A 16,869-nucleotide genomic window follows, 5' to 3' on the forward strand; every position below is an offset into this window, starting at 1 on the left:
ATACTGTTTATCCCTGAGAAATAACCACATTGAAAACTCAGTACACAGACATACCGCCATCCTCTGCCCCACTACAGTCAATCATTTGAAGAGCAGACCTAACACACTCCGGACCTCTTGATACGAACAGGCTCCCCCAGCCCAAGACAGGGGTTGGCGGGACTTCAACATCTGCTGTGTGTGTTCTAATCCGGGCATCTAGTTCTGTGTCCCTGGACCACGCATGGTCTGGCACAGGGACCCGCAGGGGCAGGTGGGCAGCTGCCTCCCACGGCAACAGTTCAACACCAAACCTAATCAATTCATGTGCCTTTCCACCAACTACCTCGGCCATCTGTCCGGACCTGAACTACACACCACACAGGAACACAGCAGCACTACGATGTTCACTCCGGTGCACACAGAACGACAGAACTCACCATCAGAGGCTATATCCCATGTTGTTATCTAACTAGAGATGTTGAAGACAATGCTGGTACAAAAGAGTGGTGTGTTTACTGCCTCTTGGTTTCAATCTATGAGTGAAATATTGAGGGTGGAAGTTGAGAGTAGGGAGCTGAAATACTGTTTTACAGCCACAAGAGGGCATCCTTAGTTTGGATTTTGTTATGTAACCACTGCATCTAATAATGTGCCCAATTGCTCACATGGTCCCTTAACTTTGTGACTGTATAACGTTCCCTGTTTACTTTCTGTTTTTCACTAAAATCCCGCTCACAGAATATCTCTCCCTTTTATTCTTCCATCCATTTGCAGAATATCCTCCAACCAAAACCTTCACAGCATTCACAGCAGAACAGCAGGAGTGAGCAGAGAGCAGAGAGCTGGAACTGAGGGACTTCATATCCCCAGGTGAGCTGCGGGAGCCTCTGGACAGCATACCATTACAACCCTCCCTGGCTTGGCCTGAGTTCAAGCAGCCAGAGGTACAACTTGGCCATTGACTGTCATAGACTCTGACAAGCACATGTGCGAGAGGGGGAGGGGGGGACAAAGTGAACATGGATCAAAGCAGAGCATTTTATCTCCATTACGGAGCCCCTCACCACATTTTGTATTCTGCCAATCTGTTGAACCAGCCGGATTAGAAAACCTGGGTGGGCAGAGATGGAGGCAGTGTTTGGTCTTAAGGAACAAATAGCTGCGACAGAATGATACCTACTAAACAATACTAAACACATACTAAACAATACTAAACACATACTAAACAATAGTAAACACACACTAAACAATACTAAACACATACTAAACAACATGAAACACATACTAAACAACACCAAACACATACTAAACAATACTAAACACATACTAAACAATAGTAAACACACACTAAACAATACTAAACACATACTAAACAACATGAAACACATACTAAACAACACCAAACACATACTAAACAATACTAAACACATACTAAACAATAGTAAACACACACTAAACAATACTAAACACATACTAAACAACATGAAACACATACTAAACAACACCAAACACATACTAAACAATACTAAACACATACTAAACAATAGTAAACACACACTAAACAACACTAAACACATACTAAACAATAGTAAACACACACTAAACAATAGTAAACACATACTAAACAACACTAAACACATACTAAACAATAGTAAACACACACTAAACAATACTAAACATATACTAAACAATAGTAAACACACACTAAACAATACTAAACACATACTAAACAACATGAAACACATACTAAACAACACCAAACACATACTAAACAATACTAAACACATACTAAACAATAGTAAACACACACTAAACAACACTAAACTAATACTAAACAATACTAAACACATACTAAACAATAGTAAACACACACTAAACAACACTAAACACATACTAAACAATAGTAAACACACACTAAACAATACTAAACATATACTAAACAACATGAAACACATACTAAACAACACCAAACACATACTAAACAATACTAAACACATACTAAACAATAGTAAACACACACTAAACAATACTAAACACATACTAAACAATACTAAACACATACTAAACAATAGTAAACACATACTAAACAATAGTAAACACACACTAAACAACACTAAACACATACTAAACAATACTAAACACATACTAAACAATAGTAAACACACACTAAACAACACTAAACACATACTAAACAATACTAAACACATACTAAACAATAGTAAACACACACTAAACAACACCAAACACATACTAAACAATACTAAACACATACTAAACAACATGAAACACATACTAAACAACACCAAACACATACTAAACAATACTAAACACATACTAAACAATAGTAAACACACACTAAACAACACTAAACACATACTAAACAATACTAAACACATACTAAACAATACTAAACAATACTAAACACATACTAAACACATACTAAACACATACTAAACAACACTAAACACATACTAAACAACACGAAACATGTACTAAACAACACTAAACACATTCTAAACACATACTAAACAACACTAAACACATACTAAACAACACTAAACACATTGTAAACAATATCAAACAACACTAAACACATACTAAACAATACTAAACAATCTAAACAATACTAAACAACACTAAACACATACTAAACAATACCAAACACATACTAAACAACACTAAACACACACTAACAACACTAAACACATACTACACACATACTAAACACATACTAAACTCATATTAAACACATACTAAACAACACTAAACACATACTAAACAATACTAAACAATATTAAACAACACAAAACACATACTAACAACACTAAACACATACTACACACATACTAAACACATACTAAACTCATACTAAACAACACTAAACACATACTAAACAATACTAAACAACACTAAACACATACTAAACAATACTAAACAACACTAAACACATACTAAACAATACTAAACAACACTAAACACATACTAAACAATACTAAACAACACTAAACACATACTAAACAATATTAAACAACACTAAACAATACTAAACAACACTAAACACATACTAAACAATACCAAACACATACTAAAAATACAAAACAACACTAAACACATACTAACAACACTAAACACATACTACACACATACTAAACACATACTAAACTCATTCTAAACACATACAAAACAACAGTAAACACATTCTAAACATGTAGTAAACAACACTAAACACGTACTAAACACATACTAAACATACTAAACATACTAAACACATTCATACCAAACACATACTAAACAATACTAAACATACTAAACACATTCATACCAAACACATACTAAACAATACTAATCACATACTAAACACATAGTAAACAACACATTCTAAACATATTCTAAACACATACTAAACACATACTAAACAACACTAAACACATACTAAACACATTCTAAACAATACTAAACACATTCTAAACAATACTACACATACTAAACACATACTAAACACATACTAAACAACACTAAACACATTCTAAACACATACTAAACACATACTAAGCAACACTAAACACATTCTTAACAACACTAAACAACACTAAACACATACTAAACAATACATAAGAAAATACTTTGATAACTGATGTGGAAGTACCATGTCAGCCTTTAGATGTAGTTATGTAATACTGATGAAATGATAGGTTGTCAATTAAATTATCTTGCTGTTGGTTTATTTAAAGCCTGTTTTATATCCAATGCCGTATGCAACGCAGTAACAAAAATAAGCTATGCAAAATGGCGATCCTGCAACATGCAGCTCCGCAATTATATATTTGGCCCAAGCACACTTGATTGACATTTTGCATAGCTAATTGCATTCTTGCGTTGTGTACATACATAAAATGTAAATTAGGCTTAACAAATACATGTAAAGCTAGCCTGTATCCTTATTGTCCTTTTTGTCAATCATGTATAACCAAACAGATAGGCAGTCAAACCCGTGTTGAAAAGTTCTCTGGGAAGCAGGTCTCTTCTTTATTCATACATTTTGTTATTTTGAATGACTCAGTGTATAGTGTTCAGTGTTGCAGTCAGCCACTCTTACCTCCTCACTGTGTGGCAGCCACCATTCAGACTGCTGGTGGAGGCAGGTGCTGGTCATTCTGTCAGACCCATGGCCTCGCTCTCCTCAGAGCCCCAGTGACACGATACAGTCTCACCCAGTCTCCCCTAGTCTCCCCCAGTCTCCCCTAGTCTCCCCCAGTCTCCTCCTAGTCTCCCCCTAGTCTCCCCCTAGTCTCCCCCAGTCTCCCCTAGTCTCCTCTAGTCTCCTCTAGTCTCCCCCAGTCTCCCCTAGTCTCCCCCAGTCTCCCCAAGTCTCCCCTAGTCTCCCCCAGTCTCCCCCTAGTCTCCCCCTAGTCTCCCCCAGTCTTGCCCAGTCTCCCCTAGTCTCCCCCAGTCTCCCCTAGTCTCCCCCAGTCTCCTCCTAGTCTCCCCTAGTCTCCCCCTAGTCTCCCCCAGTCTCCCCTAGTCTCCTCTAGTCTCCCCCAGTCTCCCCCAGTCTCCCCTAGTCTCCCCCAGTCTCCCCAAGTCTCCCCTAGTCTCCCCCAGTCTCCCCCTAGTCTCCCCCTAGTCTCCCCCAGTCTTGCCTAGTCTCCCCTAGTCTCCCCCAGTCTCCCTCTAGTCTCCCTCTAGTCACCCCAGTCTCCCTCTAGTCTCCCCCAGTCTCCCCCCTAGTCTCCCCCAGTCTCCCTCATCCTCCCCTAGTCTCCCTCATCCTCCCCCTAGTCTCCCCCTAGACTCTCCTAGTCTCCCCCAGTCTCCCTCTAGTCTCTCCTAGTCTCCCCTAGTCTCCCCCTAGTCTCCCCCAGTCTCCCTCATCCTCCCCCTAGTCTCCCCCTAGACTCTCCTAGTCTCCCCCTAGACTCTCCTAGTCTCCCCCAGTCTCCCCCTAGTCTCTCCTAGTCTCTCCTAGTCTCCCCCTAGTCTCCCCCTAGTCTCTCCTAGTCTCTCCTAGTCTCCCCCTAGTCTCCCCCTAGTCTCTCCTAGTCTCCCTCATCCTCCCACTAGTCTCCCCCTAGTCTCCCCCAGTCTCCCTCTAGTCTCTCCTAGTCTCCCCATAGTCTCCCCCTAGTCTCCCCCTAGACTCTCCTAGTCTCCCCCAGTCTCCCCCTAGTCTCCCCTAGTCTCCCCCAGTCTCCCTCATCCTCCCCCAGTCTCTCCTAGTCTCCCCTAGCCTCCCCCAGTCTCCCTCATCCTCCCCCTAGTCTCCCCTAGACTCTCCTAGTCTCCCCCAGTCTCCCCCTATTCTCCCCCTAGTCTCCCCCAGTCTCCCTCATCCTCCCCCTAGTCTCCCCTAGTCTCCCCCTAGTCTCCCCCAGTCTCCCCAGTCTCTCCTAGTCTCCCCCTAGACTCCCCCAGTCTCCCTCATCCTCCCCCTAGTCTCTCCTAGTCTCCCCTAGTCTCCCCCCTAGTCTCTCTTAGTCTCCCCTAGTCTCCCCAGTCTCCCCCCAGTCTCTCCTAGTCTCCCCTAGTCTCCCCCAGTCTCCCTCATCCTCCCCCTAGTCTCCCTCATCCTCCCCTAGTCTCCCCCTAGACTCTCCTAGTCTCCCCCAGTCTCCCTCTAGTCTCTCCCAGTCTCCCCTAGTCTCCCCCAGTCTCCTCATCCTCCCCCAGTCTCTCCTAGTCTCCCCCTAGCCTCCCCCAGTCTCCCTCATCCTCCCCCTAGTCTCCCCTAGACTCTCCTAGTCTCCCCCAGTCTCCCCCTATTCTCCCCTAGTCTCCCCCAGTCTCCCTCATCCTCCCCTAGTCTCCCCTAGTCTCCCCTAGTCTCCCCCAGTCTCCCCCAGTCTCTCCTAGTCTCCCCCTAGTCTCCCCCAGTCTCCCTCATCCTCCCCTAGTCTCTCCTAGTCTCCCCCTAGTCTCCCCCTAGTCTCTCCTAGTCTCCCCTAGTCTCCCCCAGTCTCCCCCCAGTCTCTCCTAGTCTCCCCTAGTCTCCCCCAGTCTCCCTCATCCTCCCCCTAGTCTCCCCCTAGACTCTCCTAGTCTCCCCCAGTCTCCCTCTAGTCTCTCCTAGTCTCCCCTAGTCTCCCCCAGTCTCCCTCATCCTCCCCCTAGTCTCCCCTAGACTCTCCTAGTCTCCCCCTAGACTCTCCTAGTCTCCCCCAGTCTCCCCTAGTCTCTCCTAGTCTCTCCCTAGTCTCCCCCTAGTCTCCCTAGTCTCTCCTAGTCTCCCCTAGTCTCCCCTAGTCTCTCCTAGTCTCCCTCATCCTCCCCCTAGTCTCCCCTAGTCTCCCCCAGTCTCCCTAATCCTCCCCTAGTCTCTCCTAGTCTCCCCCTAGTCTCCCCTAGTCTCTCCTAGTCTCCCCTAGTCTCCCCCAGTCTCCCCCCAGTCTCTCCTAGTCTCCCCTAGTCTCCCCAGTCTCCCTCATCCTCCCCCTAGTCTCCCTCATCCTCCCCTAGTCTCCCCCTAGACTCTCCTAGTCTCCCCCAGTCTCCCTCTAGTCTCTCCTAGTCTCCCCTAGTCTCCCCCAGTCTTGCCTAGTCTCCCCTAGTCTCCCCCAGTCTCCCTCTAGTCTCCCTCTAGTCACCCCAGTCTCCCTCTAGTCTCCCCCAGTCTCCCCCAGTCTCCCCTAGTCTCCCCTAGTCTCCCCCAGTCTCCCCTAGTCTCCCCCTAGTTTCCCCTAGTCTCCCCCAGTCTCCCCTAGTCTCCCCTAGTCTCCCCTAGTCTCCCCCAGTCTTTCCTAGTCTCCCCTAGTCTCCCCCAGTCTCCTCATCCTCCCCTAGTCTCCCCCTAGACTCTCCTAGTCTCCCCCCAGTCTCCCCCTAGTCTCCCCCTAGTCTCCCCCAGTCTCCCTCATCCTCCCCTAGTCTCCCCTAGTCTCCCCTAGTCTCCCCCTAGTCTCCCCCAGTCTCCCCCAGTCTCTCCTAGTCTCCCCTAGTCTCCCCCAGTCTCCCTCATCCTCCCCTAGTCTCTCCTAGTCTCCCCTAGTCTCCCCCTAGTCTCTCCTAGTCTCCCCTAGTCTCCCCAGTCTCCCCCCAGTCTCTCCTAGTCTCCCCCAGTCTCCCTCATCCTCCCCCTAGTCTCCCCCTAGACTCTCCTAGTCTCCCCCAGTCTCCCTCTAGTCTCTCCTAGTCTCCCCCTAGTCTCCCCTAGTCTCCCCCAGTCTCCCTCATCCTCCCCTAGTCTCCCCTAGACTCTCCTAGTCTCCCCCTAGACTCTCCTAGTCTCCCCCAGTCTCCCCCCTAGTCTCTCCTAGTCTCTCCTAGTCTCCCCCTAGTCTCCCCTAGTCTCTCCTAGTCTCTCCTAGTCTCCCCCTAGTCTCCCCCTAGTCTCTCCTAGTCTCCCTCATCCTCCCCTAGTCTCCCCTAGTCTCCCCCAGTCTCCCTCTAGTCTCTCCTAGTCTCCCCATAGTCTCCCCCTAGTCTCCCCATAGACTCTCCTAGTCTCCCCAGTCTCCCCCCTAGTCTCCCCCAGTCTCCCTCATCCTCCCCCCAGTCTCTCCTAGTCTCCCCTAGCCTCCCCCAGTCTCCCTCATCCTCCCCCTAGTCTCCCCCTAGACTCTCCTAGTCTCCCCCAGTCTCCCCTATTCTCCCCTAGTCTCCCCCAGTCTCCCTCATCCTCCCCTAGTCTCCCCTAGTCTCCCCTAGTCTCCCCCAGTCTCCCCCAGTCTCTCCTAGTCTCCCCTAGACTCCCCCAGTCTCCCTCATCCTCCCCCTAGTCTCTCCTAGTCTCCCCTAGTCTCCCCTAGTCTCTCTTAGTCTCCCCCTAGTCTCCCCCAGTCTCCCCCCAGTCTCTCCTAGTCTCCCCCTAGTCTCCCCCAGTCTCCCTCATCCTCCCCCTAGTCTCCCTCATCCTCCCCTAGTCTCCCCCTAGACTCTCCTAGTCTCCCCTAGTCTCCCTCTAGTCTCTCCTAGTCTCCCCTAGTCTCCCCAGTCTCCCTCATCCTCCCCTAGTCTCCCTCATCCCTCCCCCTAGTCTCCCCCTAGACTCTCCCTAGTCTCCCCCAGTCTCCCTCTAGACTCTCCTAGTCTCCCCCAGTCTCCCTCATCCTCCCCTAGTCTCCCCCTAGACTCTCCTAGTCTCCCCCAGTCTCCCTCTAATCTCTCCCAGTCTCCCCTAGTCTCCCCAGTCTCCCTCATCCTCCCCCCAGTCTCTCCTAGTCTCCCCCTAGCCTCCCCCAGTCTCCCTCATCCTCCCCTAGTCTCCCCTAGACTCTCCTAGTCTCCCCCAGTCTCCCCCTATTCTCCCCTAGTCTCCCCCAGTCTCCCTCATCCTCCCCCCTAGTCTCCCCTAGTCTCCCCCTAGTCTCCCCAGTCTCCCCCAGTCTCTCCTAGTCTCCCCCTAGTCTCCCCCAGTCTCCCTCATCCTCCCCCTAGTCTCTCCCTAGTCTCCCCTAGTCTCCCCCTAGTCTCTCCTAGTCTCCCCTAGTCTCCCCAGTCTCCCTCATCCTCCCCCTAGTCTCCCCTAGACTCTCCTAGTCTCCCCCTAGACTCTCCTAGTCTCCCCCAGTCTCCCCCTAGTCTCTCCTAGTCTCTCCTAGTCTCCCCCTAGTCTCCCCCTAGTCTCTCCTAGTCTCTCCTAGTCTCCCCTAGTCTCCCCCTAGTCTCTCCTAGTCTCCCTCATCCTCCCCTAGTCTCCCCTAGTCTCCCCAGTCTCCCTCATCCTCCCCTAGTCTCTCCTAGTCTCCCCCTAGTCTCCCCCTAGTCTCTCCTAGTCTCCCCTAGTCTCCCCCAGTCTCCCCCCAGTCTCTCCTAGTCTCCCCCTAGTCTCCCCCAGTCTCCCTCATCCTCCCCCTAGTCTCCCTCATCCTCCCCTAGTCTCCCCCTAGACTCTCCTAGTCTCCCCAGTCTCCCTCTAGTCTCTCCTAGTCTCCCCTAGTCTCCCCCTAGTCTCCCCCAGTCTCCCTCATCCTCCCCCTAGTCTCCCCCTAGACTCTCCTAGTCTCCCCCTAGACTCTCCTAGTCTCCCCAGTCTCCCCTGTCTCTCCTAGTCTCTCCTAGTCTCCCCTAGTCTCCCCTAGTCTCTCCTAGTCTCTCCCTAGTCTCCCCTAGTCTCCCCCTAGTCTCTCCTAGTCTCCCTCATCCTCCCCCTAGTCTCCCCTAGTCTCCCCCAGTCTCCCTCTAGTCTCTCCTAGTCTCCCCATAGTCTCCCCCTAGTCTCCCCTAGTCTCTCCTAGTCTCCCCCAGTCTCTCCTAGTCTCCCCTAGCCTCCCCCAGTCTCCCTCATCCTCCCCCTAGTCTCCCCCAGTCTCCCCCAGTCTCTCCTAGTCTCCCCTAGTCTCCCCCAGTCTCCCTCATCCTCCCCTAGTCTCTCCCTAGTCTCCCCCTAGTCTCCCCCCTAGTCTCTCCTAGTCTCCCCTAGTCTCCCCCAGTCTCCCTCATCCTCCCCCTAGTCTCCCCCTAGACTCTCCTAGTCTCCCCCAGTCTCCCCCTAGTCTCTCCTAGTCTCTCCTAGTCTCCCCTAGTCTCCCCCTAGTCTCTCCTAGTCTCTCCCTAGTCTCCCCCTAGTCTCCCCCTAGTCTCTCCTAGTCTCCCTCATCCTCCCCCTAGTCTCCCCCTAGTCTCCCCCAGTCTCCCTCATCCTCCCCCTAGTCTCTCCTAGTCTCCCCTAGTCTCCCCCTAGTCTCTCCTAGTCTCCCCTAGTCTCCCCCAGTCTCCCCCCAGTCTCTCCTAGTCTCCCCTAGTCTCCCCCAGTCTCCCTCATCCTCCCCCTAGTCTCCCTCATCCTCCCCTAGTCTCCCCCTAGACTCTCCTAGTCTCCCCCAGTCTCCCTCTAGTCTCTCCTAGTCTCCCCCTAGTCTCCCCTAGTCTCCCCCAGTCTCCCTCATCCTCCCCTAGTCTCCCCCTAGACTCTCCTAGTCTCCCCCTAGACTCTCCTAGTCTCCCCCCAGTCTCTCCCCTAGTCTCTCCTAGTCTCCCCTAGTCTCCCCTAGTCTCTCCTAGTCTCTCCTAGTCTCCCCTAGTCTCCCCTAGTCTCTCCTAGTCTCCCTCATCCTCCCCCTAGTCTCCCCCTAGTCTCCCCCCAGTCTCCCTCTAGTCTCTCCTAGTCTCCCCATAGTCTCCCCTAGTCTCCCCCTAGTCTCTCCTAGTCTCCCCCTAGTCTCTCCTAGTCTCCCCTAGTCTCCCCAAGTCTCCCTCATCCTCCCTCTAGTCTCTCCTAATCTCCCCCTAGTCTCCCCCAAGTCTTTCCTAGTCTCTCCTAGTCTCCCCTAGTCTCTCCTAGTCTCCCCTAGTCTCTCCTAGTCTCCCCTAGTCTCCCCAGTCTCCCTCATCCTCCCCTAGTCTCCCCTAGTCTCTCCTAGTCTCCCCTAGTCTAGGGGAGACTAGGGGAGACTAGGGAGGATGGGAGACTAGGGGAGACTGGGAGACTGGGGAGACAGGGAGACTAGGGAGACAGGGAGACTAGGAGACTAGGAGACTAGGGGAGACTAGGAGAATAGTCTCCCCCTAGTCTCTCCTAGTCTCCCTCTAGTCTCTCCTAGTCTCCCTCATCCTCCCCTAGTCTCCCCTAGTCTCCCCCTAGTCTCTCCTAGTCTCCCCCTAGTCTCTCCTAGTCTCCCCCTAGTCTCTCCTAGTCTCCCCTAGTCTCTCCTAGTCTCCCTCTAGTCTCTCCTAGTCTCCCTCTAGTCTCTCCTAGTCTCCCTCATCCTCCCCCTAGTCTCCCCCTAGTCTCTCCTAGTCTCCCTCTAGTCTCTCCTAGTCTCCCTCATCCTCCCCCTAGTCTCCCCCTAGTCTCTCCTAGTCTCCCTCTAGTCTCCCCCTAGTCTCTCATAGTCTCTCATAGTCTCCCCTAGTCTCTCCTAGTCTCCCCCTAGTCTCTCCTAGTCTCTCCTAGTCTCCCTCATCCTCCCCCTAGTCTCCCCCTAGTCTCTCCTAGTCTCTCCTAGTCTCCCTCATCCTCCCCTAGTCTCTCCCTAGTCTCTCCTAGTCTCCCCTAGTCTCTCCTAGTCTCTCCTAGTCTCTCCCTAGTCTCTCCTAGTCTCCCCTAGTCTCTCCTAGTCTCTCCTAGTCTCTCCTAGTCTCTCCTAGTCTCTCCCTAGTCTCTCCTAGTCTCCCCCTAGTCTCTCCTAGTCTCTCCTAGTCTCTCCTAGTCTCCCCCTAGTCTCTCCTAGTCTCTCCTAGTCTCTCCTAGTCTCCCCTAGTCTCCCCTAGACTCTCCTAGTCTCCCCTAGACTCTCCTAGTCTCCCCCAGTCTCCCCTAGTCTCTCCTAGTCTCTCCTAGTCTCCCCCTAGTCTCCCCCTAGTCTCTCCTAGTCTCTCCTAGTCTCCCCTAGTCTCCCCCTAGTCTCTCCTAGTCTCCCTCATCCTCCCCTAGTCTCCCCCTAGTCTCCCCCAGTCTCCCTCTAGTCTCTCCTAGTCTCCCCATAGTCTCCCCCTAGTCTCCCCATAGACTCTCCTAGTCTCCCCCAGTCTCCCCTAGTCTCCCCAGTCTCCCTCATCCTCCCCCCAGTCTCTCCTAGTCTCCCCTAGCCTCCCCCAGTCTCCCTCATCCTCCCCCTAGTCTCCCCTAGACTCTCCTAGTCTCCCCCAGTCTCCCCTATTCTCCCCCTAGTCTCCCCCAGTCTCCCTCATCCTCCCCCTAGTCTCCCCTAGTCTCCCCTAGTCTCCCCCAGTCTCCCCAGTCTCTCCTAGTCTCCCCTAGACTCCCCCAGTCTCCCTCATCCTCCCCTAGTCTCTCCTAGTCTCCCCCTAGTCTCCCCCTAGTCTCTCTTAGTCTCCCCCTAGTCTCCCCCAGTCTCCCCCAGTCTCTCCTAGTCTCCCCTAGTCTCCCCCAGTCTCCCTCATCCTCCCCTAGTCTCCCTCATCCTCCCCCTAGTCTCCCCCTAGACTCTCCTAGTCTCCCCCTAGTCTCCCTCTAGTCTCTCCTAGTCTCCCCCTAGTCTCCCCCAGTCTCCCTCATCCTCCCCTAGTCTCCCTCATCCTCCCCTAGTCTCCCCTAGACTCTCCTAGTCTCCCCCAGTCTCCCTCTAGACTCTCCTAGTCTCCCCCAGTCTCCCTCATCCTCCCCTAGTCTCCCCCCTAGACTCTCCTAGTCTCCCCCAGTCTCCCTCTAATCTCTCCCAGTCTCCCCCTAGTCTCCCCCAGTCTCCCTCATCCTCCCCCCAGTCTCTCCTAGTCTCCCCCTAGCCTCCCCCAGTCTCCCTCATCCTCCCCTAGTCTCCCCTAGACTCTCCCTAGTCTCCCCCAGTCTCCCCCTATTCTCCCCCTAGTCTCCCCCCAGTCTCCCTCATCCTCCCCCTAGTCTCCCCTAGTCTCCCCCTAGTCTCCCCCAGTCTCCCCCAGTCTCTCCTAGTCTCCCCTAGTCTCCCCCAGTCTCCCTCATCCTCCCCTAGTCTCTCCTAGTCTCCCCTAGTCTCCCCCTAGTCTCTCCTAGTCTCCCCTAGTCTCCCCCAGTCTCCCTCATCCTCCCCCTAGTCTCCCCTAGACTCTCCTAGTCTCCCCCTAGACTCTCCTAGTCTCCCCCAGTCTCCCCCTAGTCTCTCCTAGTCTCTCCTAGTCTCCCCCTAGTCTCCCCTAGTCTCTCCTAGTCTCTCCTAGTCTCCCCCTAGTCTCCCCCTAGTCTCTCCTAGTCTCCCTCATCCTCCCCTAGTCTCCCCCTAGTCTCCCCCAGTCTCCCTCATCCTCCCCCTAGTCTCTCCTAGTCTCCCCCCTAGTCTCCCCTAGTCTCTCCTAGTCTCCCCTAGTCTCCCCCAGTCTCCCCCCAGTCTCTCCTAGTCTCCCCCTAGTCTCCCCCAGTCTCCCTCATCCTCCCCCTAGTCTCCCTCATCCTCCCCCCTAGTCTCCCCCTAGACTCTCCTAGTCTCCCCCAGTCTCCCTCTAGTCTCTCCTAGTCTCCCCTAGTCTCCCCCTAGTCTCCCCCAGTCTCCCTCATCCTCCCCCTAGTCTCCCCCCTAGACTCTCCTAGTCTCCCCTAGACTCTCCTAGTCTCCCCCAGTCTCCCCTGTCTCTCCTAGTCTCTCCTAGTCTCCCCCTAGTCTCCCCCTAGTCTCTCCTAGTCTCTCCTAGTCTCCCCCTAGTCTCCCCCTAGTCTCTCCTAGTCTCCCTCATCCTCCCCCTAGTCTCCCCCTAGTCTCCCCCAGTCTCCCTCTAGTCTCTCCTAGTCTCCCCATAGTCTCCCCCTAGTCTCCCCTAGTCTCTCCTAGTCTCCCCCCAGTCTCTCCTAGTCTCCCCCTAGCCTCCCCCAGTCTCCCTCATCCTCCCCCTAGTCTCCCCCCAGTCTCCCCCAGTCTCTCCTAGTCTCCCCCTAGTCTCCCCCAGTCTCCCTCATCCTCCCCCTAGTCTCTCCTAGTCTCCCCCTAGTCTCCCCCTAGTCTCTCCTAGTCTCCCCTAGTCTCCCCCAGTCTCCCTCATCCTCCCCCTAGTCTCCCCCTAGACTCTCCTAGTCTCCCCCAGTCTCCCCTAGTCTCTCCTAGTCTCTCCTAGTCTCCCCTAGTCTCCCCTAGTCTCTCCTAGTCTCTCCTAGTCTCCCCCTAGTCTCCCCTAGTCTCTCCTAGTCTCCCTCATCCTCCCCCTAGTCTCCCCTAGTCTCCCCCAGTCTCCCTCATCCTCCCCTAGTCTCTCCTAGTCTCCCCTAGTCTCCCCTAGTCTCTCCTAGTCTCCCCTAGTCTCCCCCAGTCTCCCCCAGTCTCTCCTAGTCTCCCCCTAGTCTCCCCCAGTCTCCCTCATCCTCCCCCTAGTCTCCCTCATCCTCCCCTAGTCTCCCCCTAGACTCTCCTAGTCTCCCCCAGTCTCCCTCTAGTCTCTCCTAGTCTCCCCCTAGTCTCCCCCTAGTCTCCCCCAGTCTCCCTCATCCTCCCCTAGTCTCCCCCTAGACTCTCCTAGTCTCCCCCTAGACTCTCCTAGTCTCCCCCAGTCTCCCCCTAGTCTCTCCTAGTCTCTCCTAGTCTCCCCCTAGTCTCCCCCTAGTCTCTCCTAGTCTCTCCTAGTCTCCCCCTAGTCTCCCCCTAGTCTCTCCTAGTCTCCCTCATCCTCCCCCTAGTCTCCCCTAGTCTCCCCCAGTCTCCCTCTAGTCTCTCCTAGTCTCCCCATAGTCTCCCCCTAGTCTCCCCCTAGTCTCTCCTAGTCTCCCCCTAGTCTCTCCTAGTCTCCCCCTAGTCTCCCCAAGTCTCCCTCATCCTCCCTCTAGTCTCTCCTAATCTCCCCCTAGTCTCCCCCAAGTCTTTCCTAGTCTCTCCTAGTCTCCCCCTAGTCTCTCCTAGTCTCCCCTAGTCTCTCCTAGTCTCCCCCTAGTCTCCCCCAGTCTCCCTCATCCTCCCCCTAGTCTCCCCCTAGTCTCTCCTAGTCTCCCCCTAGTCTGGGGGAGACTAGGGGAGACTAGGGAGAGATTAGGGAGACTAGGGAGACTAGGGGAGACTGGGGGAGACTAGGAGAGACTAGGGGAGACTAGGGGGACTAGGAGAGACTAGGAGAGACTAGGGGAGACTAGGAGAATAGTCTCCCCCTAGTCTCTCCTAGTCTCCCTCTAGTCTCTCCTAGTCTCCCTCATCCTCCCCCTAGTCTCCCCCTAGTCTCCCCCTAGTCTCTCCTAGTCTCCCCCTAGTCTCTCCTAGTCTCCCCCTAGTCTCTCCTAGTCTCCCCTAGTCTCTCCTAGTCTCCCTCTAGTCTCTCCTAGTCTCCCTCTAGTCTCTCCTAGTCTCCCTCATCCTCCCCCTAGTCTCCCCCTAGTCTCTCCTAGTCTCCCCTAGTCTCTCCTAGTCTCCCTCATCCTCCCCCTAGTCTCCCCCTAGTCTCTCCTAGTCTCCCTCTAGTCTCCCCCTAGTCTCTCATAGTCTCTCATAGTCTCCCCCTAGTCTCTCCTAGTCTCCCCCTAGTCTCTCCTAGTCTCTCCTAGTCTCCCTCATCCTCCCCCTAGTCTCCCCCTAGTCTCTCCTAGTCTCTCCTAGTCTCCCTCATCCTCCCCCTAGTCTCTCCCTAGTCTCTCCTAGTCTCCCCCTAGTCTCTCCTAGTCTCTCCTAGTCTCTCCCTAGTCTCTCCTAGTCTCCCCCTAGTCTCTCCTAGTCTCTCCTAGTCTCTCCTAGTCTCTCCTAGTCTCTCCCTAGTCTCTCCTAGTCTCCCCCTAGTCTCTCCTAGTCTCTCCTAGTCTCTCCTAGTCTCCCCCTAGTCTCTCCTAGTCTCTCCTAGTCTATCCTAGTCTCCATCATCCTCCCCCTAGTCTCCCCCTAGTCTCTTCTAGTCTCTCCTAGTCTCCCCCTAGTCTCTCCTAGTCTCCCCTAGTCTCCCCCTAGTCTCTCCTAGTCTCTCCTAGTCTCCCTCATCCTCCCCCTAGTCTCCCCTAGTCTCTCCTAGTCTCCCCCTAGTCTCTCCTAGTCTCCCCCTAGTCTCTCCTAGTCTCTCCTAGTCTCTCCTAGTCTCCCCCAGTCTCCCCCTAGTCTCCCCCCAGTCTCCCCCAGTCTCCCTCATCCTCCCTCTAGTCTCCCCCTAGTCTCCACTTAGTCTCCCCTAGTCTCAACTCGTCTCCCCCTAGTCTCTCCCAGTCTCCCCCTAGTCTCTCCTAGTCTCCCCCTAGTCTCCCCTAGTCTTCCCCTAGTCTTCCCCTAGTCTCCCCCTAGTCTCCCCTAGTCTTCCCCTAGTCTCCCCTAGTCTCCCCTAGTCTCCCCCTAGTCTCCCCTAGTCTCCCCCTTGTCTCTCCCAGTCTGCCCCTAGTCTCGCCCTAGTCTCTCCTAGTCTCCCCCTAGTCTCTCCCAGTCTCCTCTAATCTCCCCCAGTCTCCCCCATCCTCCCCATTCTCCCCCTAGTTTTTGCCAGCCTCCCCCAGTCTCCCCCAGTCTCTACCTGCCTGCCCCTAGCCAGCCGCCAACCTGGCAGATGGTACCAGGCTGAGGGTGCTTCTCTTAACCGTAATTACCAGCCAGGCTCCAGATGGAGCCATGCAGCCTCACTGGTCCCTTCATCCGCCATCCTCCCCTCCTTATCCCTTTTTTCCCTCTTTCCGTCATCCCCTCTACCCACTACCCGCCACTCTGTGCTGCACCGTGCCTTCCAGCCCACACTGTATGCTTCTGTGCACACTGGCTGCAGTATGGCCCCCAACTAATACTTATTCTTGACAGTTGAATATTGTGTAAATATTTCACATCCACCGCACTATTCACTTGGATTTTCCTTCAAAAAACATATGATGGCTCTTTTCATTTATTTGCAAAGCAATTCTTCACTGTTGGAAAAGGGAAATGTTTTAGACATGTATGAGCATCCCTACTTGAGCAGCAGCTAACATGAAAGAGTTTGGTTCCTGAGTCCAGCTGTCTCTCTATCTCCTCTGTCTGAATGCCATGCAGGCTGGTGGCTGGTGCCACTGTGACATTCACAGATGGGGACTCAGAGGAGACTCAGAGGAGAGAGAGATGCGCTTCTCATCTCTGATGCTGTCTGCTTCAGAGTAGCAGAACTGCACAGAGCACAGAACACAGACACAGTGAAGAGCTGAGTATCAAAGACAAAACATCGTCGAACACCCCATCAATCTGTCAGAGTCAGAGCGAGGAAGTGACAGAATGTAATGTGCAGAATAAAACAACTAAAGTACTGTATTAAAAGTTTTTTTTAAAAGATCATGTAAAAATCATTTGATATGCACCTGTAAAATAAATATGTTTGTTTGTCACCAACGTCTTCAATAGGGCTATTCTTACTGTAGACTAGTTCCAAAATACAAACCACTCATGATAAATTAAATCACTCAACATTTGACTTATTTCCTCCTTAACTCTTGCTGCTCTACATAGCAATACCAGATGCAGGTAACAGCAATAGACTGAAGGGGTTGGTGTGGGGGAGTACATGGGTGAGGGGGCGGTGGCCGGGGTGATGGTAGAGGTGACCTTGTTACCATTTCAGGCTGAATTGGCCTGGCTGGTAGGACTCGTACAGCAGCAGGAGGGTTGTGTCCGTGGG

General features: G+C 52.5%; 1 long non-coding RNA gene across 1 annotated transcript; it reads left to right on the forward strand.

Moving 5' to 3' along the window:
* Positions 1–203: 203 nt before the first annotated feature.
* On the forward strand, positions 204–16,577 carry LOC123727121 (uncharacterized). Its single transcript, XR_006759078.1, has 3 exons — positions 204–488; positions 757–852; positions 16,254–16,577. It is a non-coding gene; the product is annotated as an uncharacterized lncRNA (long non-coding RNA).
* Positions 16,578–16,869: the final 292 nt, after the last annotated feature.

This window comes from Salmo salar, chromosome ssa15 (assembly GCF_905237065.1).
Source record: "Salmo salar chromosome ssa15, Ssal_v3.1, whole genome shotgun sequence".
NCBI classification, from domain to species: domain Eukaryota; kingdom Metazoa; phylum Chordata; class Actinopteri; order Salmoniformes; family Salmonidae; genus Salmo; species Salmo salar.